The sequence below is a fragment of the Pipistrellus hanaki genome (genome assembly GCF_964339955.1).
Source record: "Pipistrellus hanaki genome assembly, chromosome: 1".
NCBI classification, from domain to species: Eukaryota; Metazoa; Chordata; class Mammalia; order Chiroptera; family Vespertilionidae; genus Pipistrellus; species Pipistrellus hanaki.
Window position 1 is genome coordinate 157254403 of NC_140503.1, and position 25389 is coordinate 157279791.

Here is a 25389-nt window from a genome sequence, read left to right on the forward strand (position 1 = left end):
TTATGCCTGTATCATAACCTCCAAAATTACCACCAAAATACCAAAAACAGTGATAGGGGGTGAAGGTGATCATGTAGTCTCTGATCTTGAATCATACCATAAAATTCTTTTCCAGCTAGATAGGTTTAACTCCACTCATTTCTTTCCTGTTTTACGAGTTTTGAGTAATTTTTATACTCTTCCTATTGGACTTATTAGATATTTAATTGATATCCAGCTGGAGTATATGTATTCAGAGTTGTGTCTACCTCTTTGATAGGGGTTCCAAGGTTTTTCTTATTACAGTACTATGAGCTGTTCACTGAAAATAGAGCTCTTTATTGCAGGACAGTTTAAAATGGATTTGGGCATTATTTTTTAATGTTAATATATCTTTTTGAGCTCAATAAATCCAAAATATTTTTACCAAACATGTAATCAATATAAAAGTGATTAATGAGGTATTTTACATTCTTTTTAAAGATTTAGAGTCTCTATTCTTTTTACTCTTTTTAAATATACATTTTCATTGATTTCAGAGAGGAAGGGAGTGAGAGAGAGAGAAACATCAGTGGTGAGAGAGAGTCATTGATCAGCTTCCTCTTGCATGCCCCCTACTGGAGATGGAGTCCAAAATCTGGGCATGCAACCTGACCAGAATCAAACCCTGACCTCCTGGTACATAGGTTGATGCTCAACTATTGAGCCACACTGGCTAGGATACTCTTTTTTAATTGAGATATAATTGACATATAAAAGTTTCAGGTATAGAACATAATGATTCAGTAATTATATATATTGTGAAATGATCACCGCAGTAAGTTGTTAACATTCATCGCTAGTTACAAGTTCTTCTTTTCTTGCGTGAGAGCGTTAAAGATCTCTTAGCCACTTTCTAACATATAATACAGTATTGTTAACTATACTTACTGTGCTGCACATCCCCAGGACTTATTACTTTTATAACTGGAAGTTTGTCACAAAACAGACTTGTTTTAAGTGTGTTGTTATCTAGTACATTTATTTGACTGTCAACTTACTGTTGCTTTTCTCTCTATAGTAAGGCAGACACTCTCCCGATGACGTCCGGAACTTACTGAGTTGTTATCCCCGTGTCACAAACAAACAGCGATGGCCTCCCCAGGACCATCCCCAAAGACCCGAAGACGCTTCCTGAGGGAGCCGTGTTAAGTTTCCATAACATCTGCTACCGAGTAAAAGTGAAGAGTGGATTTCTACTTAATCGAAAAACAGTTGAGAAAGAAATACTGATAAACGTCAAGTATGTGCATGAACGTTTGTTTAAACAGCTTTATTGACAGCAGTGGACTTCACTGGTTTTGCCTAATGCAAGTACAGGTGCTATGAACATTTTATTTGTATACATGTCTGTACAGATACATAGAGACACTTCATTTCATTGGGCTCAACTGGGAGTAAAATGGTTGGATCACATGTTAGGTATAAGCTTAATTTTTTTTAAAAGAATGGTTTTTAAAGTGGTTGTACCATGTGCATCAACATTTGTTTGAGAAACTGAATAATTAATGTGCCATTTAGCTTTCCCTGGATAAGCCTTGTGGTTTAGTGGGAAGAGGCCTGGCTGAGTGACTTACAGCTTCCCAACTGTGTGGATCCTATCTAATCAAGAGGAACAATGCTAATTGACCCTCACACCATTGCAAAGATGGCGGCACCCAGAGCCAATAAGGAGGGGATATGCTAACTGACTGCCACACCCTCAAAGATGGTGGCGTGGCAGTCAATTAGCATAGCCACAAGATGGCTGGCAGGGGAGGGCAGTTGTGGGTGCTCAGGCCCGAAGGGGAGGGCAGTTGAGGGCAACCTGGCCAGCAGGGGAGTGCAGTTAGGCGTCAATCAGGCTGGCAGGGAGTGGTTAGAGGGTGATCAGGCTGGAAGGCAGAAGTGGTTAGGGGCAATTAGGCAGGCAGGCAGGTGAGCAGGCAGTTGGGAGCCAGGAGTCCAGGATTGTGAGGGGGATGTCTGACTGCCGGTTTAGATCCGATCCGTGTGGGCAGTCGGACATCCCTTGAGGGGTCCCAGATTAGAGAGGGTGCAGGCTGGGCTGAGGAATTAACACCCCCCCCCCCCCCCCCAGTGCAAGAATTTCATGCATCAGGCCTCTAGTGGTATTATAATATCAATCTTTAAAATACTCATCCATAACTGGGGGTCAGTGCAGTCTGGAGCTTTTGCCTACTTTCTGCTAGGGCAATCCAGTGGCACAGTCAACAGTCCGTCCTCTGTGCGCAATGTGTGCGCCTCCAGGACTTCCTTTCACGGCTCCCCTTATTTTTTGCCTTACATCCCAGATTCCCTCCATATGAGCTTGGGTCCCCAGGATCTGGTCTAGAACTGGGGTTCAGTGTAGTCAGAACTGGGGCTCAGCAGTTTGGAGCTTTTGTCTCCTTCCCACAAGGGCAATCCAACGGCACAGTCAACAGTCTGTCCTCTGTATGCAATGTGCTCGACTCCGGGGCTCTGCTTTTCACCACTCCCCTGAGTTTCCGCCTTACAGCTTAGAATCCCTCTGTAATAGCCTGGGTCCCCAGGGTCTCGCCCAGAACTGGGGTTCAGTGCAGTCTGAACTGGGATTCAGCACAGTCCGGAGCTTTTATCTCCTTCCCGCTAGGGAACGCCAGCCAGGCACTCAGCCTCTCCCTCCTCTCCGGCTCCGTTCTCTCCCCATGTGCACACCCTGTCTCCGTACCTTAAGCTTTTACAGCTCCTCTGATTTTCCTTCTGGTTTTCTTTTTCCTTCTCCTTGTAGAATTTCCAGTCAGTCAACTTTCCTGTAGTTCTGGATGATGTCTACTTTATATTTTAGTTGTATATTTTGAAATTGTTGTGTGAGGCTGCAGTTAGGCGTTTACTTTTGCCACCATCTTGGTTTCTCTTCTCAGTTATCTCCAAATTGAGACGTCTTTGGATTGAATGAAGAGCCCTACCCAAAATTGAAGTGGGGAGGGGGAGAGCCCTTGCTTCCACTGCCCCAAACCCCTCTCCGCTTAAACCCTCTGCCTTTAAAAGCAAGTTGTTTTCACTGTGATGTTGGACACTCCAGGTATCTGTCCCCTGGTCAGCATTGAACTCTGAAATCTTCGTCGCCTGGCTTCCCTTACTCCCCATCCTGTGTGTGTGTGTGTGTGTGTGTGTGTGTGTGTGTGTGTGTTTTCTAATAGATATTCATGACTTTTATAATGTCACCAGAGGCACAGTGCATGACATTTGTGCACGGGGGGAGGGGAGGGTTGGGGTCCCTCACCCTGGTCTGTGCTCTCTCACAGTCCAGGACCTGCAAGGGGTCCTTAGTGCTGCCACGGAGGTGGGAGAGGCTCCTGCCACCACCTGTGCTCTCACCAGCTGAGAGCCTGGCTTCTGGCTGAGCTGTGAGCCTTGCTCCTGCATTAAGAGCATACCCCCTGGTGGTCTGTGCACATCATAACAACCAGTCATTCTGCCATTCGCTTGATTTGCATGTTAGGGTTTTATTATAGAGGATAGTTATCCAGGCTCCACTTTCTAAATTTTAAGAACTTTAACTTTTATACAAAGTTTAAATTGAAGTTATTATTTGTAGACACTTTAAGTCCAGTAAAAGCCTAGCCATTATAATGAATCCTTGAGTGCTATCTTAAGAAGAAAATGATGCTTGGGCCCTAACTGGTCTGGCTCAGTTGATAGAGCGTTGGCCTGCAGACTCAAGGGTCCCAGGTTCGATTCCGGTCAAGGGCATGTACCTTGATTGCGGGCACATCCCCAGGTGGGAAGTGTGCAGGAGGCAGCTGATCGATGTTTCTCTTTCATTGATGTTTCTAACTATCTATCCATCTCCCTTCCTCTCTGTAAAAATCAATAAAATATATATTTTTTAAAAGTAAATAAAATTATGCTTGGTCATTGATCACACCTTCAGCATCTCTTACTTTTTGATGCTCAACTCTCCCTGCAAATCTCAGTTTCCTGGCTTTTCCTTCCCCCTCTCACTTCTTTGCTGTCCTATGTAGTGATTTAGTGAGAAAAATTATTGCTGCCTACCCCCACCTGCCTCCCTTGCACTACATATAAGTTTCAGGTTTTATTATTACAATAAAATGCTTCACACTGACTTTCTTTCTTTTTTAAAATTTAATTTTATTTTTAAGTATTACAAATAGTAGTACACATGTCTCCTTTCCCCCCCCTTATTGACCTTCCCCCGAACTCCCCTCCTCCCCCATACATACCCTCACCCGCCACCCCAGTGTCTTGTGCCCATTGGTTATGCTTATATGCATGCATACAAGTCCTTCGGTTGATCTCTTACCTCCCCCACAACCCTCCCCAGACTTTCCGCTGTAACTTGACAGTCTGTTCGATGCTTCTCTGCCTCTGTATCTTTTTTGTTCATCAGGTTCTAATGTCCTTTATTTTCCATAAATGAGTGAGATCATGTGGTATTTTTCTTTCACTGCCTGGCTTATTTCACTTAGCATAATGCTCTTCAATTCCATCCATGCTGCTACAAATGGTAAGAATTCTTTCTTTTTTATAGCAGCATAGTATTCCATTGTGCATTTGTACCATAGTTTTCTTTTTTGAAAAATTTTTGTTGTTTAAAATATTATATATATTAATACATCTATCTCCTTTTCCCCCCACTGACCTTCTCCCTGCCTCCCCTACTCCCTATTGCATGCCCTCACCCCCCCGCCCCACTGTGTCTTGTGTCCATTGGTGTGCTTATATGCATGCAAACAAGTCCTTTGGTTGATCTATTTCCCTCTCTCCCCAACACTCCCCAGCCTTCCCATTGTAATTTGAAAGTCTGTTCGGTGCTTTACTGCCTCTGTATCTATCTTTTTGTTCATCAGGTTACAATTTTTTTATTCTCCACAAATGAGTGAGATCATGTGATATTTTTCTTTGATTGCCTGGCTTATTTCACTTAACATAATGCTTTTCAGATCCATCCATGCTGCTGTAAATGGTAAGAATTCTTTTTTATAGCAGCATGGTATTCTATTGTGTAGATGTAGCATAGTTTTCTAATCCACTCATCTGCTGCTGGGCACTTAGCTGTTTCCAAATCTTAGCTATTGTTAATTGTGCTGCTATGAACAGAGGGGTGCATATATCCTTTCTGACTGGTGTTTCTGTTTTCTTGGGATATATTACTGGGTCAAATGGCAGTTCCATTTTTAAATTTTTGAGGAAACTCCATACTGTTTTCCACAGTGGCTGCACTAGTCTGCATTCCCACCAGCAGTGCATGAGGGCTCCTTTTTCTCTACATTATCTCCAGCACTTTTCGTTTATTTTTTTTAATTTAATAAATCTTTTTTAATTTAATAAATCTGTATTGTTCAGATTATTACAATAGTTTCTCCCCCCCACCCATAGCTCCCCTCCACCTGGTTGCCACCCCACCCTCTGCCCTTACACACCTTCACTGTCTCAGCACCATTTTTTAAAGAAGCTGTTTGACTCCATTGTATGCTCTTGCCTCCTTTGTCAAAAAAGCCTTCCAAGAGAGATAAGCCACTCATAGAAAAACTAGCTGAGTTTTATGTCAACTCCGCCTTCTTCAGAGAAACAAAAGTTGAGTTAAATCAACTCTCAGGGGGTCAGAAACAGAAGAAGAGCACAGCCTTCAAGGAGATCACCTACGCCACCTCCTTCTGTCATCAACTCAGATGGGTTTCCAAGCGTTCCTTCAAAAACTTACTGGGTAATCCCCAGGCCTCCATAGTTTAGGTAACCAGGCCACTATTAGCAGATTCTTCTAATTATGCCATGAAATGCTTATGTGGGGGCATTATATTCTGATACAATTTACTGTAGATTATACTTATCCTCTGCCCACACTTCCACCTCACTCCTTTTGGGATATGGAAACAGAAAGTGGCACAAATTAAACACAATTAAGTTTTCACTTAGAGAAAAAAAATTCAAAGTAGTTTTCTGGACTACCTAGTTCAAATTTTTTGCTGACTTAGACAATCTATAATAGATTATCTTTGTATGAATTCCCCCTATCCCCCTCCCCCCTCCAAAAAAAATGGTGAAGGAATCATTTAGCCACATTTGTGGTTTCCTGGTAGCTGCACACATTCACTTACTGATTTATTCAATAAGGCCTTATCTATCATGTGTAGCATTTGGGAGCTTGTACACCGTAATGAGCAAAATGGGCAAGAATAAATCCCTGCTCTTCTGGAGCATACTTTCTTTTGAAGAGAGACAGCTGTTAAACTCATACAGACATAAAATATATAGCCTGGTAGAAGGAAGAGTGGGCCATGGAGGAAGTCTAAGCAGGTAAGAGGAGAAAGGAAGAGAGAGAGAAGGAAAGGAGAGGGGAAGGAAAGGGGGAAGGAGAGAGAGGGGAGAGAGATTGGTTTGCATTTTAAATCAGGTGATCAGGGAAACCTTCTCCTGGATGTCAGTGAGTGCACCTGAGTGTGGGAGGGGCCGCCTCCGCCTGAGGGAAGGGATCATGTGCAAACACTGTTTGTTATCATTGACCTGCATTTAAGGATTCTAGTCTAGGAGAACACTGGCCCCCGGAATCCGTTTACCAAGAACACAAAGGTAGTAAGCAAACTTGACTTCTGTTAAATAAGGCTATTCACTGTCAGACTAATTTTTTCTTCAAACTTGTATGCATATATGCATAACCCGTGGACACAGACAATGGGGTGGGGAGGACCTGGGCAGGGAGAGGACTGGAACAGGCTGGAAGAAGTGAATGGGGGGGAGGGGGAGGGAGGGAGGAGGGCCTATGAAATACTTTCAACAATAACAGTTTTATTTTACTTTTTTTTTTAAAGATGAAATAATGTTGCCCTAGCCAGTTTGGTTCAGTGAATAGAGCACCGGCCTGCAGACTAAAGGGTCCCAGGTTCTCTTCCAGTCAATGGCATGTATCTTGGTTGCAGGCTCATCCTCTCTGACCCTTGGTCGAGTGTGGCCAGGAGGCAATCTATATGTTTCTCTCAAATCGATGTTTCTCTCTGTCTTTCCCTCTCTCTTCCACTCTCTCTAAAAAATTAATGGAAAAATATCCTTGGGTGAGGATTAACAAAAACAACAAAAAGATGAAATAATGTTCTTTTCATTTGGGGGCTGACACTGTTGATGGGGGTTGATTATTACTCCTTTATGGTGTCCCTGTTATTCTCAAGCCCACTATCATAAAAACCTCTAGTATTTCCTTTTCATTGGTCCGTCATTTCTAAGGGTATTAGTCAGTTATATTTGAGGTTGTTAATTTTATGATGGATCATTGGATTACTGCTGACTGCTAACAGGTGATGCATAGTTGGCTCAGATGAGTCATTACTGACTTCTTTCCAGGTGCACCGAAATTCCCTACTTCAGTCCTGTGGCCCTTTGACTATTAACAGCGAGAGCCTCGATCCCTCTTTGAGATGTACTGCTAATTGCTCCAGACATTTCTGTTATTTGGCATTTCTGTCAGAAATGAGCACTTTTGTATACTATACTATTCTTTTAGAGTGGATTTGGTGTCTTTTGGAAACAAATCAACATTGGTCAACAGAGACACTATAATGGAGCTGTCATTTCAGGGAGAAAGTAGCCATAATAATATATAAACCAGTGTTTCCCAAACTTCTCTCATGATGAGAATCACCTGGTGGAGTTGTTAAAACACAGATTCCTGAATCCCAACTAAGAAGTGCTAAACTAGAATTTTGGGGAACATATAGGTAAAATTGTATACTTAACTAGTGCTCTAACACAGATGTTATATACAGAGCACTAAGTTAGGTATGCAATTTTACCTCTATGTTCTCAAAAATTCTAGTTTAGCACTTCTTAGTTGGGATTCAGGAATCTGTGTTTTAACAACTCCACCAGGTGATTCTCATCATGAGAGAAGTTTGGGAAACACTGATATAAACAAACAAGCACAGCTGTGCTCCAATTAAACTATTCATGGACACAAATTAGAATTTTATGTGCATTTCAAAAATTCTGTTAGTATTTGTGTATCATATACACGTCTCTTGTTTTCTTTTTTCAACCAATAACATAATGGTAAAGAAATCATTCTTATCTCAGGGACTGAAGAAACAGGCGAAGGGCCCTGTTTGGCCTGTGGGCCATAGCTTTCTGACCAATGGTTTTGGAATTTTAAACTTGCTTATATGGCAGTTGCTTCTCTAAATGTTTGAATGGGTAGCTCTAACAATGTTTTATGGCTTCCTGCTGATAAGTCTTGTATCTATAGTCTTAGAGCTATACTTAGGTTTGAACTAGTCACTTATATGAGTCAGACTTTGCCTCTGATAATGCATTGACCAGAGGCTGTATTTGGAAGGTTTTAGACTGAATAGATTATGTGTATAAGAATATTTAATGCTCATTTAACATGCGATGTGTTTTCTGATCCTCTCTTAGAGACCCATTGTTTCTGTTAGCATATTAAACATTTGAGTATGGATTAATTTTTTAATTTTTTTTAGTGATAGCCCTAATCATCCCTCAGAACTCACCTTGAGAAATGTTGGCAGACATATAACCACAGACCAGACACAGATACACTGACAGGGTCTCCTTGCTCAGTTGTGAAAAGTTAAATTTGGCTCTTTGTTTCCTTTTTCTTTTTTTTTTTTTAATATATTTTTATTGATTTCAGAGAGGAAGGGAGAGGGAGAGAGAGATAGAAACATTAATGATGAGAAAGAATTATTGATTGGATGCTTCCTGCACGGAGCCCACAACCCTTGCTGTGCCCTGACTGGTAATCAAACCGTGACTGGGGCCAGGATCGCACCTGTAGCCAAGGTACTGGCCCTTGACAGGAATTGAAGCCTCAACCCTTCAGGCTATGGGCCAACATTTTAACCATTGAGCAGCACTGGCTAGGGCAAATTATTTATATTTTAATTTAGAAGGCAGTCTAATAGCATACACTGTTTTATATTTTCCTAAGAACTTTGGCCAAGTCATTTAAAGTATCTATCTCAATGCTATGATTTGCTTATGTAGCCATATATGTTATAATAATAAATCGTGTGTTAAATTTTTACCTTTAATTGAAACTTTTCTTTTTTAAAAGGTAATCATAATAGTTCTCCTGGGACTGGTTATAGATGCCATTTTCTATTATATAAAAAGTGACCCCATGGGAATCCAGAATAAGATTGACATTTGGATGTTGATTTTGAGGAAAAGCTGTTACTTTTTGCAAGGTTATAGAAATCCATTAAGACTCTGAATTTCAGACAAGTATAGGATGAATTGAAGAGTAGGATAAGTCAGTGACTTGAGAGCTAGCTGTGTGGGAAGGTTAATTTTCATATATGGTGTAAAATATACAGAACATAAAGTCTACCCTCCTATCCAGGTCTCGGTGTACAATTCACTGGTATTAAGTGCATTCACATTGTTGTAAAACCACTGCCACCATCCAACTCCAGAATGTTTCTCATATTCCATTATAGGATAGAGAGAAGCTAGAAAAATTCCAAGGCGGGAGAAATAGGGAAACTGAAAAAAGAAAATTAAACAAGGCCTAACAGTTTGGCAGCCTGCATCCAGCTTGTAAATAGCAAGCCCGATGGTGCCCCAACCAAGGATGCTGGAAGCGAGTGGTGAATACCTCTCCAAAGACAGCAGAGAGGAGGGAGGAAAAGAGATGGGAGAAATCAGTCTTCTCTCATTCTAGTCCCTCAACAGGAGAGCCAGCAGTCTTGGGGCTTGACAAGATAAAACTGTCAGGTGCTTGTCACGAATTCTGGGATAGCCACAACCTTGAAAATTAACTTGTGCCAAGACATTCAGCAGAGGACTTTAAAAATCTATAGACAGAAAAGTGTATAAGGCAGAAACCCTTCCTCCCGGCTCTTCAGATTAGCTGAGAGCTCATCCGTGTTTTGTGCTGGATGATAGATTTGCTTGCCTTGCTCCTTTGATAAATTTGCATGTTTTACTTTCTTAACAAATGACTTTTTAAATAAATTAACTTTAACAACACAATAATCTGGAGTCACTCACTTGAATTCATTCATAGGCCAATGTAAGAATTGAGGTGGGGCCATTCTTCTCTCTCTGACTCAGGGGGCTGTCCCGTAACACCTCTCTGGTGTCTGTGTATTGAAAATACGCATTAGGATCCTTTAGTAGACATGAAGGATATGGAGTACCACCTTAAAAAATTAGTCTATTAAGTTATTTAACAATAAAACTTAAGATATGGAAGGAATTTTACCATCTACTAGTTCAGAATCATTATGAACATTATTGTTCTGTTAAGTGAATGACATCAAATTGAGCTGAATATTGCCTTCTCACAGGTTTCTGAAATTAGCTTTTTCTATGATATAAGGCTTGTGTGTGTGTGTGTGTGTGTGTGTGTGTGTCTGTCTGTCTAGAAAGTTGCATATCTGTTTGTGTATTGGGCCTGGCTATTTTTAATTTATTTATTACATTAAAAAAAAAAAAAAAACCCACTCTCTCAATTTTGTGTCATTTTAAATAATATACCACTTCATCCCTTTTAGTTTCTGCTCAAATCCTCAATGTTAATTATATTGACTCTGAAACACTGTTTCAGGAATGCTGACATGCTGCTTTCATAAAATTTATTTATTTATTTATTTATTTATTTATTTATAATGTTTTTATTGATTTTAGAGAGAGAGAGAGAGAGAGAGAGGAAGGGAGTGAGAGAGAGGGATAGAAACATGGATGAGAGAAAAACATTGATTGGCTGCCTCCTATTGTTCCCTATTGGGGACTGAGCCCGAAACTTGGGCATGTGCCCTTGACCAGAATTGAACCCAGGACCCTTCAGTCTGTAGGCCTATGCTCCATCCACTGAGCCACACTGGCTAGGGCATTTTTGACCACTTTAATCTGAATAGTTACTTAGTACTTATCATGTGAGGAAACAGTTCAGCAGGAATGATCTAAGGACGTGTAGTTGACGCAGTGCCCCTTCCCCTTCTCTCCCCGCAGAGCTGGGGTGCTCTTCTTCCTCACCACCAACCAGTGTTTCAGCAGCGTCACAGCCGTGGAGCTCTTCGTGGTGGAGAAGAAGCTCTTCATGTGAGTGTGTCTGTTCCGGGCAGGCGCTGTGCAGTGTCAGGGCTGGTGGTCAGTCTGGCCACGTCCAGAAGTTGGCACGGATTGGTCCCTGGGGATTACCAGTGTTCATTGAGGAAAAGCAGTCCATGGCTGGGAGAGAAATGGTGGGAGCAAGGGGAAAAGGAAGTTTAAAGATTAGGCTGTGGCTGCAAAGCCTAATGGTACAGAGAATGCAAGAGACAGAGGCTGAAAAGATCTTTTGTTTTAGCAAATAAGAAGTCACGAGCACCTTCACAAGAAAAGTTTGAGAGGCTCAGTAGAGAGAAAGTAGTGGGTTGAATTATAAATTGAAGAGGGGGAAGTAAAAGTGACAAAGAATACAGACGGAGCCTAGCCCTCAATGGAAGGGAGGATGGAAGAGCCAGAGGCAGCAGGTTTGTTTCTTGTGTTTTTCAAAGCGGGAAGAGATTTGCCCATATTTACAAGCTGGAGGAAAGGAACTGTTAGAGAGGGAGAGAATGAAGTTTGTGGAAGAGTTTGGACCCAACGGAGGAGGATGTCAGGAAGAGGAGGGACCAAAGTCTTCACTGGGGAGGATTTGATAATTGAACAGACTTGTATGTTTGGGAGGCATGATCACTGAAGGAAGAATGAGAATAGAAGGCGTGAGAAGGTTTAGTGACCTGGAGCTGCCCTGGGGAACATGGAGAATAGCAGCACCACCTTCTTCATAGTCAGAAGTGGGGAGAAGTGGGGAGAAAGCAAAGCCTGTGTGACCTCTGAGATCAGCCACTGGAGCTCTTTTTCACAGAAACCCAAAGATAGGAGAGGGAGGGAAGGCAGAACGTGTTCACTGGAGTGGCGTCCTGAGGGCAAAGGGGGCAGCATTGGGAGGGAATTCTGGAATGAGGAGAGGGGTCCTTGCACAGAGCTCTTGGGAGTCATGTCTCAGGGGAGGCGTGCCCCTGAGACGGTGCCTGAGGCTGACTGGGTGAAGCTGTAGGTTTTAGACCCCCGCTGAATGCAGAATGGCTACTCAGCTGGCCTGTGTCTTCTTGAACTAATGTGGGGTGGATGTTTGTGTTTTAGACATAAATATATCAGTGGATACTACAGAGTGTCATCTTATTTCTTCAGGAAACTGTTATCTGATGTACTACCCCTGAGGACATTAGCAATATTATCTTTACTTCTATAACATAGTTCTTGTTAGGTAAGCGATAAGATAAAAAGTGTGTGTTTTTAGTCTCAGAGGTGAGGGAAGCTAATTTCTATTTGTAAGCATGATTTTGGTTTTTAAAACTATCAACCACGCCGCAAGATAAGGAAGCATCTATCTATTGTGCACAGTCTGAAGTAACTGTTCTCTGTGGTAATTTTTGTCAAGACTTTATCAAAACTAACTTTTAACCCTTTTATAGTTTACTGAGTGATATACAGATGTGGAAATATACATGTCATATACAGATGTGGAAATAATTCATTAACATATTTGAGATTTTAATGGCACAATGGTTGAACATCGTCCTATGATTCAGGAGGTCACAGTTCGATTCCAATCAAGGCACATGCCCAGGTTGTGGGCTTGATCCACAGTTAGAGGGCTGTGCTGGAGGCAGCTGATCAATGATTATCTCTCATCGTTGATGTTTCTATCCCTCTCTGCTTCTCCCTTCTATGAAATCAATAAAAATATTTTAAAAATATTTGAGACTGTGTTGGAAGAACTGGAGCTTGAATATTAATTACCTATTTATATTTAAGTGTGTGTGTGTAAAGCTAAGGAAAGACAGCAAATTTGGGGGCTTATTGGTTTAATAAAAATACTTGTTCAATACTGTAGACAGAATCATTTGTGCATTGTGTTTAGGCTTCTCCCAAAGCTTATAGTCTTGTTACCAGTATCCATATGTGCATATCAGTGAACTATATGTTTGACAAAACACTATAGGTCAAGGTCCACTGATTGAAATTATGCCTCAGTTTTATAAATAAGGGGTGTGTCTTAAAGAATTAGGCATAGAACCTGGATCCTCAACTCCTGACCAGCTGCTCGAATACCTTCAGAGTGTATGGCTCGTAATAGTGCCCCATTATAGCTTATGGAGTAGTTTTGTAAAACTTCATTTAACCTCATCCTCAATCCCAAGCGCTGTGATATTTGTCTCAGAGACCTGGGTTCTGGCAGCACTCCCTCAAAGAGTGGCACACCTGGGAGGTCATGGGGACCTGATCTCCCAGTTTCTTCACTGTCACTGTTACAGCAAACGGTGAGGAATGTGGTGATGTCTCTGGGAAAGCATGTGCTCTTGACAAGGCTCCTTCTTAGGAGAAGGCAGTAGGATTCTGGCCAGGTGTGTAGCCTCCAGCCCTCCACCTCAGGCACTCAGAAATTGGTAATAATTGCATAACAGGGAGCACAGGTGTTATGTTGTAATGTGCTCATGCAGTAGTATTATATAAAAAAGAAAATGGAATCGCTCTGTACAGTTATATGGGGGACAAGGAAATTGGTTGACTTGGGTTAATTGGATAAAGGATGAATTTTTCATGCTAATATTCATTTCTCCAAATATTATAGTGTTTTTACAATAAGCAATTCCCAATGCACAGTGATCTCGGCGGTTGGATTAGCCTCCTCTTTCCTTCCTAAGGATTGAAACCGAAGGTGGAGGCCTTCTTCATCATGATGTTTTCCCTTATGATGGTGGCTTATGTGGCCAGTTCTATGGCACTGGCCATAGCAGCAGATCAGAGTGTGGTATCCATAGCAACCCTTCTCATGATCATCGCTTTTGTGTTTATGATGGTGAGTAGGAACTGTGCTTCTCTGAGAATTATTTCCCCTCATTCCTTCCCCAAAAGGTGTTATGGAAAATCTGCTTTGAGAATTTTGTCAATGGCACTCTTAGCTTTAAGGCTCCAAGGTGAGAGATCAATGCCCTGGTTTATCAAGAATTATTCTCCAGTACATCTGAAATTCAAACAAGAAAAAGAATATTATTACATTCTTAGCATCTGTCCAAATTTTATTCAATTTATTTGCTGTTCTTTATTTAAAAGCCTTTAGGTTTTTATGAGCTCATACACGTCACAGAACCAAAATTGTGCAGACACTATAAGGCCTTGGCAAAATATCAAAGCAGCTCATTTCAAAAGCAAATGTTCTGAAAATCACATCTCACATCCTCAGTCAAAACAGCAACAGAACCTTTTATAAGGTCCAAAACAAACAGCCCATACAAACAGCCCATACAAAATATTTCTCCAACTTAAGTACAATTTTGACCATAGTAGAACACCTAGGAGCTGTAGCATACTTTCATAGGTATTAGTGGACAGCAACTCACTTGCAGATAAGAAAACATAGTCTCAGAGAAGCCAGTGTCTCTGGAAGGACTCATCCTAGTTCAGCCTAATGGCTCTCTCCATCACACCACACAGCAATCAAATGCATTATGGCATTGAAAGCAAACTTACATTGCAAAGCCACAGGTATCACTTGCTGTGACGTTGAGTGCTGGGCAGAAGTTTTGTCCAAAAATTCATTTTGCTGCAAAGCCTATAACACAAAGAGGAGCAGGCAAGGTCGTTTTAAATTTAAAAGTTATTATATAACCATTAGGGTTAATTAGGTTTTTTCTGTTCTTGATACAATTTTTTCTTCTTACAAAACCCTGGCTTAGCAACAGTTTTTTGCTTATATTGTTCCTCACACAATGAGAAATATATTATTTAGAGAACTGTGATATATATATACATATATATATATATATAATATACTGTATATAAAGAGAAATAGATATCTATACTTTATACACAAAATATACTTAAACAAAATATCAAAAAAATACTAACAATACCTACTTTAAAAACCAATAGGAATTTAATGATATCCTATTGTAAGTATCCCCCTTTTTATTATAATTATCTTTTTGTATAATTCTGTTTTTAATTATTATATTAAGAAAAACATACATAGTTTGAGTCATGCTAACCATTTTTAAGGAAGGAATATTTTGAAAAGTATAAGTAAAAACCTAAGTTCTATAAAGTAGAAAGGAAAATATTAGTTTATTGGTTATCCATTTATTGTTTAACAACATGTTATTTAGCTTCCACGTGTTTGAATGTTTTTAAGGGTTTTTTTTATTGTAGTTAATTTTTAGTTTCATGCCACTGTGATCAGAGAAGATGCTTGATATGATTTCAATCTTTTTAAATTTTTTTCGACTTACTTGTGTCTTAATGTGTGGTCTATCTTTGAGAATGTCCCATACGCACTTGAGAAGAATGTATGTTCTGCCTCTTTGGCATGAATTGCTCTATAAATATCAATTAAATTCATCTGATCTAGTGTTGTTGTTTTTTTAAAGTTCACTGTTTCCTTGTTGATTTTTTTTGCCTGGAAGATCTATCCAGTGATGTGAGTGGAGTGTTGGAGTCCCTTATTATAATTCTATTGTTACCAACTCTCCCTTAAAGTCCACCTAGAGATTATATATATATATATATATATATATATATATATATATATATATATATATTTAGGTGTTCCTATGTTTACAAGGGTTATATTTTTTTTCTTTTTAAAAAATATGTTTTTATTGATTTTCAGAGAGGAAGGAAAAGGGATATATATATATATATATATATATATATATATATATGATGAGAGAACCATAGACCAGCTGTCTTCTGCATGCCCCCTATTGGGAATTTAGCTCGAAATCTAGGCATGTGCCCTGACAAGGAATTGAGCTGTAACCTCCTAATTCATAGGTTAAAACTCAACCACTTAGACACATCATTTAGGCTCATTCAATCTACTTTTAATTCCTTCCAATGTATTCTTGATGCCAGATGTGGTATTCTCCATTTTCAGCTGGCGCTGGTTCATGGTTCCTATTTCATTTCTCATGCTGATATAGTTCCTATTAATTTCCTTGTAATTTTCACTAAGTTTCATGAGCATCCTTATAAGCATTGCTCTGATAAATTGCTTGCCTCCATTTCATTTAGCATGGAACTTCCTCATTTTTATTTTATTTTTTTCTATTTGGGGGTTGTTTTTTTGTCTCTCCATTTTTGGTATCTCTTTGTGTTTATTTCTATGTATTAGATAGAACTGCTATGACTCACAGTCTTCATGGGGTGGCCTTGTGTAGTAAGTGTCCTGTTGGACACAGTGGTGTAGTCTCTTTGATCTCCTGATCTGGATTCTCAAAGAATATCCCTTGTATGGGTCATTTGGGTTCTCCTGTTGTAATTGAGTCGTGATTATTGTCTGTTCATGGGTGGGATCTCCCCTTAAGCTGGTTGACCATGAAGGGGTCTATTTGCCTATGCACATCAAAGCCAAATGAGACATGAACAGAAGTTTGCATCCAAGAAAGTGAGGATTTATTCATTGGGAAAATGGTGCCATGCCAGGAGTTGTAGATAGCCAATGCACAAAGACATTGCTCCAGAAAAGATAGATTTAATTTATATTTTCAGAGAATTTTATCTCAAAGCAGCAAATATTCTTTTCAAGTGCATGGAACATTTTCTATACCAGACCACATGTTAGGACACAAGACAAATCTCAATAAATTTAAGAATATTGAAATCTTATCAAGCATCTTCTTCTCTGACCATAATAGTATGAAGCCAGAAATTAATTACCAGAAAAACACACAAACACATGGAAGCTAAATACCATATTACTAAACAGTGAATACGTTAACAATGATATCAAGAAAAAATCATCCCTGGTTGGTATGAATTTTCCCCAGTCCAACCTCTAGATGAGAATGCAGCCCAGGTGATACTTTTTTGCCATCTTGTGAAACCCTGAACAGAGAACACTGAGCCATTACTGGCTCCTAATCCATAAAAACTGCAATAATAAATGCATGTCATTTTAAATCATAAATAATCTAAAGTTCCAACAAGCAAAACAGGATTATGAACAGTCTCTTGTTAGCTGGTAAGCAGCCATTAACAGAATAACAATTCTGTCTCCCTCTTACTCTTTAGCTGCTGAAATCTAGAATATCTCAGAATTTTTTCCTTGTCATTTCCCCCTTTTTATTCAAATCTTTCAAAGGAAGCATTGCTGATGAAGGTCTACATGATTTTAATTATGTTTAAATGGCACATCTTTGTTCCACGGGTTGTGTTTCCATGTTGCTTGGAAAGCTTGTTCCTAGGAGGTCGTATACTATGAAGGATGGAAGTCCAAGGATTCCATCAGGTGATGAGATGTCTTAGGCCAGTTGTGGGCTACAGAAGGTGTGTGTGTGAGAGAGAGTTTTGCCAATCAACCACTGCAGAAAATTTTAATTTCTTTGAAGAGTAACTTCTGGAAAGGTAGTTCAAGCTAGTTCAACCTGCCAAGCATTTAAACTGGGGCTGATTTATGGTTTTACAGAATTGAGAGAAGCTTTGGGTATAACATCTAAAATTATAATAAAAAGAAGCAAAGTAGGATTATTGAACCAATTTGTAGTATTTTTCTAAATAATGAGCTTATCTCTGCTGGTAACCAACTGAAAGATTACTGTAGGCTATTAGTATCTAAATAAGAGGTATTTCCATGGAAACAAAAACAAACAAAGAAAAGAACCAAACAAGAATAAATCCAGTATTTGAGTCTGTAAGGCTGTCAGTTGAGAGTTCTGGATGTAAGGCTGGAAGCTTCTTTAGTTGGAGTTGAGGCAGGCAGTGGCCATCGGGCCTGCAGTAGGAATGCCTTCAGTGATGTCATCAGGTGCTCAGCTAAGCTCTGCCTGGTTTACTTAGCATCAGTCATTGGTATTGACTAAGCTGGTGTAGCCCTCTTCCTGAAGTTCATATTAGGTTCTCTGGCTGCAGTTTATAATGGTAAGGCTCAGAAAAAGAATTTTAGTCAAAGTGTTAGATAGGAAGTTAGACATGAGTGGCTGAGGTGGGGCCTGCCCTGGGGTCCTCAACAGGGGCTGGGCCAACACTGCCTTCAGACTGCCTTTCTGTGGGCAGCTCAGTAGCCAGCAGACCACCACAGGGCAGGTTCAGAGCCAGCTGGTAATCTGTCCTCCCCTAGCCTATCACTGGTCATTACAGTTTGGTATCCCTAATCTTCCATATTGCTGACCTTTTCCTCCTTAAAGAGAATAAGTAGGCCTCAGTTATATTTCAGCTCTTGGCCCAGAAAAACAGCAAAACCAGACAAGTGATGCTGGGGCTGCCTTAGGACCAGCTACATTGACCAATGACTAATTAGATAGTTGGCACGGACGAATCAGTGGACGCCTGACCTCAGAAAGAGAGCCCCTGGAAAGCTGATGAATATTCCATTAAGACCCTTCCCTGAGATCTCCCCTAAGATTTCACTGGAAAGAGAGAGATAAATACACACAGGACAAAGGACCCAGGGCACGCTCTCCCTCCAAGGAGCACGTCTGTGCCATTCCCCCACAGGCACATATTCCCCAGTGGCCGCTCGTCCTGGGCTAAGCCCTGAGCCTGTCTCCAAGGCCCCCTTTACTCTGACTTTCCAGCGAGCTAAAGCAGCCCAGCCCTTTTCTCTCAGTCTCTTGACTGGCCCACTCCTAGTTTCAATTAGCCCCTTTCTGCTCTAATTTTTGTTGACATTAACATCTTTTCTGCATTGACAAAAAGAACTGAGGTCCCAGCTGGCAACCCCAATTGGTCACAAAAGGATGGAAGAAGAAGTTTATCTCTAAAAGACATGCCTGTTCAAACCAAACTTAAACTAGCGCTGATACTAAACATCTCCCTAGAACATGTGAGTTAGGAGGGTAGAGCAATACAATCCTTAGTGGCCAGGTGTAAGCTTCCTGCCACCGGAGGACAAAAGAGCGGGAAGAAAGCTTGCTGGACACCTGGGCTCAGCCCCCACAAGGAACTGAAACTGTCCCGAAGACACCTGGTGGCACACCTGCATTCCACCCACATCCCGAGCTCACCATTCAGCCCCAGGCCCACGGACAACAGCTGCATGTGAGATGACACTCCGCTCCTGAGTGCTGCCATCATCTAGCACAGCTTTGGCTCAGTGCTGTGCAGCCCTTCCCTTTGGATATCTCCTCCCCCTCCTTCTTCCTTAAATAAATTCAATTTTTCTTTAAACACCATCTGAGATGGCTATTTAGCCTACACGCGCACCAGCATGCTAACCTTCCATGTTCACCTTTCAATGTGATCCTGAAAAGAATGTTTTTTTTTTTTAATTTCTTAATTGATATAAGCCAATTAAATATTAAAATTAACAATACCTTCTGGAGGTAAAGAACACACACAAAACATTATACACATAAAACATACAAACAAAAACAGAACCCAAAGAGATCAAAACATAAACACAATTACTAATAATTATAGAGAGACACAAGATGTTTTATTTGCTCTTCACAATTTTTAAGGAGGCAGGGGAAGGTTGGGGGTCAGGCATAGGATACTTCAGCTGTTGTGTTTTAAAATACCCCTTTCTCAAATATATGCACCCCTATGCTCATTGCAGCACTATTTAAAATAGCCAAGATCTGGAAACAGCCCAAGTGCCTATTAGTGGATGAATAGATAAAAAAGTTGTGGTACAGCCGGCCGGCGTGCCTCAGTGGTTGAATGTTGACCTATGAACCAGGAGGTCACAGTTAGATGTCCGGTCAGGGCACATGCCCAGGTTGTGGGCTCGATCCCCAATGCGGGGTGTGCAGGAGGCAGCCAATCAATGATTCTCTCTCCTCATTGATGTTTCTATCTCCTTCTCTCCCTCTCCCTTTCTGGGGGAAAACAAAACGCTGTGGTACGTTTGCACAATGGAATGCTACGCAGCCAAAGAAAAGAAGAAAATCTTACCTTTTGCAACAGCATGGATTGACCTGGAGATTATTATGTTAAGTAAAGTAAGGCAGTCAGAGAAAGACAAATACCATATGATTTCTCTTGTATGTGGAATCCAATGAACAAAATAAACTGTCAAACAAAATAGAAACAGAGGTAGGAAACAGACTGACAGCTGTCAGAGGCGAGGGGTTGGTGAGACTACATGAAAGAAGGTGAAGGGATTATATACATAACACTTACACAGATCACTGTGTGGTGACAGTCACAAGGAAAGGGACTGAGGGTAGGTGGAGATGGGCAAAGGAGGGGGGGAGATGGGATGATGGGTGCACCAGGTAGTGTGCAGATGATGCTTCATTGAGTTGTATATTTTATGGTTTTGTGAACCATTGTCACACCAAAAAATTCAATTTTAAAAAAAAGCAATAGAACATTTGAATAAATAAAATAAAAGTACCCCTTTCTCAATTATTTTTCCCTTCAGTTTTCAAGCCTCATGCATCTGGGAACTGGGTTTGCATTTCTGATTACTTGGCAGGAAGACCTGCTGAGACTTTCCAAACAGCCTTGTCAGCCTTTAAAAATCCAGCTTCCAACTTGGCAAAATTCCTGATCAATTATTAGAACCTTTAAATTCTGTTCAAATATACCAATTTTCATAATCTTATATCTCAATAATCTTTAAACAGTTTCTACCTTGTTGGAAAATTTCTGGGGTTTCCCTTCTGTGTCTTTTAATCTCTTATTGATTAACCTAATGCTTGTGTTGGAATCTATAAGACCAAGTAGCAGAGGTAGCAAATTCAAAAGGCTTAACATTTGTATTTATTTTTGTCCAGTTGTTTGTGTTTTTCTTCTTAGTGCTGGGCAACTGTACTTCCAATATTCTACTTTAAAAATATATTTTATTAATTTTATTATTTATTTATTTATTTTTTTTACAGAGAGGGAGAGGGATCGAGAGCCAGAAATACCGATGAGAGAGAAACATCAAACAGCTGCCTCCTGCACAGCAAGGGATGTGCCCACAACCAAGGTACATGCCCTTGACCAGAATTTAACCCAGGACCCTTCAGTCAGGCCAATACTCCATCCACTGAGCCAAACTGGTTTCGGCCAATATTCTATTTTTTTCCCCCCACTGTCCTAATTTTTTACAATATCTCCAACTATCTGAAGGTACATAGGAATGGGTCTGAGTGGATTTTGATTTTGTCATTTCTGTCCTTTTATCTTTTTAAGGGAGTCTTTTAGAAATTTTTATTCATTAAATTGATTGGGGTGACACTGGTCAACATGAACATACAGGTTTCAGGTCCGAGTTTCTATGCTATAAGATCTGTATAGTAGAGAAAAAATAGGTAGTCAGGATGGTATAGTGCATGCAGTGTCTCTGGTCTTCCACCAAATATGAGACACTCCCAGTCACAAACCTGCTAATTTGTGGCAGCTAAAACAACAGGCTTACGGAAGTCTGCAAGTCTGCACTTGTGTTCTATCCCTATGGTATTTCCTTCTTATGACAAACAGCACAAGAGACACAGACAGAAAAAAAAAAAAAAATGACTTCCTTTGGGAGGGAAGATTCAATAAAGAAAACCCAAGAGTTAGTAGGCCCAAGAAGCTAGCTTCATAAATATTTTCTCTTGCCAATATAACTTTAGAAGAGAGAAAATAATTATCATAATTTCTAACTTGTCATTTTCATTAAGGTTGATCCATTCAGATTTTTTTTTTTTTTTTAAAAAAAGGATGAATCAGCCCCATATTGTTCTCTCATAACAACTGGTGTTTTGGGGAGGGGCAGGGGACGTTTTGGAGTTTGACTTCTCCAAATTTAAATTGCTTTCAATTAATCAAGGCTGGGAAATTGTTTCCAGTCGATAGAATGCTGCCTCCTGGTGCCCATCCCCATTGGGTCGCTGGCTACTTACTCTCTAATCGTCAGAGTGGAAAGCCAACCCTCACAGATAATTTCTAAAACTACTAATAAGCTTATAACCTTGGTCTGGAGCAAAAACCCAAACTAATTACATAGACTTGCCACCAGATGTCACTATGAGTTCAATTATCTCAGAAAAAGAAAAAACTACCGTACAGGTACATTAAAATTGAGGGTGTCCTTCAAAAAATCACCAGTGAGGTAATTCTCTCCTTCACATTTCCGGTACCAAATTGGTACTAAAACGGTACGACATGAGGGAATAATTCCTCAGCACCTCTGGGCTGCCACCTTCTAATACTCTCCTGAAAGAATACTCTCTGGCACCATAAAGCCCTCGGCTTCCACCAAAAGGCATGTTTCCCAAGATCCAAGACTTCGGAGGTGCAGAAAGGGAGCACACTAGGAGTCCCATGAGCCTCAAGGGTATGCAGATGCCATACTTTGACCTTGACACAAAGAGTAGCATTCCCCTCTGCTTCTCCAAAGTTTAGCCCCACATTAGGTGCCAGATGTTAAGCACAAAGTTTATATATATATATTTTTTAAGTAAAATTGGCTATGTGTATTAAAATTTTTTACTGGGAATAATCTTATTTCGTAGCAATTCCCTTTCTGAAACTTATCTGGGTGTGTGCAATGACATTGCTACAAGGATGTTTTGTGAACAAAAGGAAGCTTGGTTAAATTAATTATGGTACATAATAAACAATTGAATAATCATGCAACCATCCTATATAATAGAGGTAATATGCAAATTGACCATCACACCCTCATGCAAGATGGCCACCCACATGTTGTCAGAAGATGGCTGCTCCATGTGGTCACAAGATGGCTGCCACAAGTGGCCAGCAGGAGAGGGCAGTTGGGGGCAACCAGGCCTGCAGTGGAAGGCAGTTGGGGGTGACTGGGCTTGCAGGGGAGGGCAGATAGGGACAACCAGGTTGGCAGGGAAAGGTAGTTGTGGGGGGACCAGGCCTGCAGGAGAGGGCAGTTAGGGATGACTGGGCCAGCAGAGGAGAGCAGTTGGGGGTGATCGGGCCAGCAGGGGAGTGGTTAAGGATTGATCAGGCTGGCAGGCAGGTGAGTGGTTGTGAGTCAGCAGTCCCAAAGTGTGAGAGGGATGTCCAACTTAAATATAAAGTTGTAGCAAGATATTGAGCAACAGAGAACCATGTTTGAAATAGAGCAGTTTACAAAATAATAATAGCTACATTTACCTTGTGCCAACAAATAAGAATGACTGCTCAGTGCTTTACACACACATGATCTCACTTAATCTTTGTAACTACCTTGAGAGAATGTTTCTCCTGATCACCAATAACCACCTAAAGACTAAGTAACTAGCTTAAGTTCATATCTCCAGGGTTTAGGAGAGCCAGGATTCAGACACAGGATGACTCCAGAGATATTGCCCTTGATCCCTTTGCTTTGTATATACACTCACTTTGTTTTTATTTTATTTTTTGTATATATTTTATTGATTTTACCCAGAGAGGAATTGAGAGGGATAGAGAGTTAGAAACGTCGATGTGAGAGAAACATCAACCAGCTGCCTCTTGCACACTCCCCCCACCTGCATTGGGGATGTGCCCGCAAACATTGTACATGCCCTTAACCGGAATAGAACCTGGGACCTTTCAGTCCACAGGCCGACGCTCTATCTGCTGAGCCAAACCATTTTCGGCCACTCACTTTGTTTTTAAAGAAAAAATATATATACAAAGACACAGACTAAAAGCTGATGAAGCTATGGTATGTAGTTGATGAGTTACAGGCAATTTTTATTTTCTTCTTGCTCGATATGTAATAAGAGAGAGAAAAAGATTAAAGAAAAAGAAAATGTGGGGGTCCCATTACCCTGCTCTAAAAAAAAAAAGAAAAGTTATCCTTTTCAGGTAAAATAATGGAGAGGTCACGAGGTAGAGGGTAAGACTGTCACCCATTTATCCTCCTAACTTTTTTTGTTTTAACATATTTTTTATTGGTTTCAGAGAGGGAGGGAGAGATAGAAACATCAGTGATGAGAGAGAATCATTAATCAGCTGCCTCCTGCACTCCCCACACTCGGGATTGAGCCTGCAACCCGGGCATGTGCCCTGACCAGGAATGGAACCATAACCTGCTGGTTCACAGGTCAATGCTCAACCACTGAGCCACAGTGGCTGGGCCATTTACTCTAGTTTTATAAGTTGCCTGTTGAAACTGCTTTCAGAATTTTTTTTTTCATCTTTGAAGTTTTATTCTGTAGAGGGTGATTTTCAAATTTTCAAAGTGATTAAGAGCCAGCTCTAAGGAAATTTTCCCAACGTTGGCTTAAAATGACAAATATATTTGTATGTAAGTTTGTAAGGGTCTTAAAACTGACTCAGAAATTTAATTTAAAAAAACACACAAACAAACAAAATAAGACAAACCCCAACCCAATTTCACCCAAGTGTTTGGGGACTTAATAGATATATTCTTTGAAGTCATTTACAGTATGATGTTTTTAACATTCTACAAACATTGTGTGTAATCCACTTTCTTATCTGGGCGGGTCTGAAATTTTATTGTATGGGGTAAAGAATTTAACAGCAATTCCTTGGGCTGCTTTAAACAATGTAATGAATACTATCAATTGTGTTTGTAAATACAAACCAGAAACTACCTAGATGCAGGCACTAATTTCGGGGAGCAGCTGCAGCAGGTGAATTTGGGCTTGGCCATTTACTCTCAGAAAGCCTGATAACCAGTCCTTTTCTGGAATCTGCAAATCACTTTCCATCTTTTCCGTGTGATCAGTGTCTTGCAAAGAAGTGCTTATCACAGCTCTGTGACGAGTGCATTTCAACTATTCCCAGTCATATTTTCACTCAAAGAGTTTTGTCTCCATTTAGGTCCTCCCTCTCCCCTCCTCCCCCCGCCCCGCCCCGCCCCGCTCATAGATTTAGCTCCTGATTCCATTGGCCCTGGGGCATCCAAACCTAATGAATGTCTCCGAAGCTCATTCAATAGAGACCACCACTTGCTCTGGATGCTCAGCGGGCGACACTGAATAAAGCCCAGGCGTCCGCGTCCCCTGGTCTCAGGCGGGGCCCGGCGGTGACCAGATCCACGCGGGGAGACGAGGTACTGATGAGCTGGGGTGGCGTTCGGGGGTTACCCGGGCTCGTGGCCAACTGCCCATCTCCTCCGAGCGCCGGATACAGAGTTTGGGGTTTGCCTCTGGATGCTCCGGGACAGTTGAGTCCGTGCCCCGGGCCCAGGGAGATGGGGTAGGGTTGGGGTGCGGCGGGTCCCGTGCGGAACTAGGTACCTGCGCTTCTCCGGGTGCGGGCTCCTCCCCGGGCTTATCCGGCGGGGCAGGCGCGCCACGCCTTCCGCCTCCCGCGGGCGCGGACCCCGGAGCCGGCGGAGCAGGGAGGAGCCGCTGCCCGGCGCTCGCCCGGCCCAAGGCCCGAGGCGTGCATTTTGAATTGTTGTGTCCTTGACCTGCGCTCTTCTCCTCGCCGTCCCAGCTCGCTGATCGCTGCCCAGAGTTCCAGATCGCGACCCCGGGCCGGCGCCGCGCGCGCGTGAGTGCAGGGCGCGCGGGG

General features: G+C 41.3%; 1 protein-coding gene and 1 long non-coding RNA gene across 10 annotated transcripts in view; one reads left to right on the plus strand and one right to left on the minus strand.

Moving 5' to 3' along the window:
• ABCG2 (ATP binding cassette subfamily G member 2 (JR blood group)) overlaps positions 1-25389 on the plus strand; it is a 98315-nt gene that overhangs the window by 18528 nt on the left and 54398 nt on the right. For 2 of the 9 annotated variants that reach the window (XM_084882009.1, XM_084882015.1), the window contains exons 2-3: positions 1040-1261; positions 10969-11058. The gene's annotated coding sequence lies outside the window, so the exon portion shown is untranslated. Of the gene's footprint in view, positions 1-1039; positions 1339-10968; positions 11059-24755; positions 24923-25109; positions 25369-25389 lie in introns of those variants that run through there. The other 7 variants (XM_084882011.1, XM_084882016.1, XM_084882012.1 and 4 more) reach the window with 6 other exon arrangements.
• Positions 11935-25159, minus strand: LOC311621915. Its single transcript, XR_014794891.1, has 3 exons — positions 24813-25159; positions 14518-14599; positions 11935-14011 (listed from the first exon to the last, which is right to left on the minus strand). It is a non-coding gene; the product is annotated as an uncharacterized lncRNA (long non-coding RNA).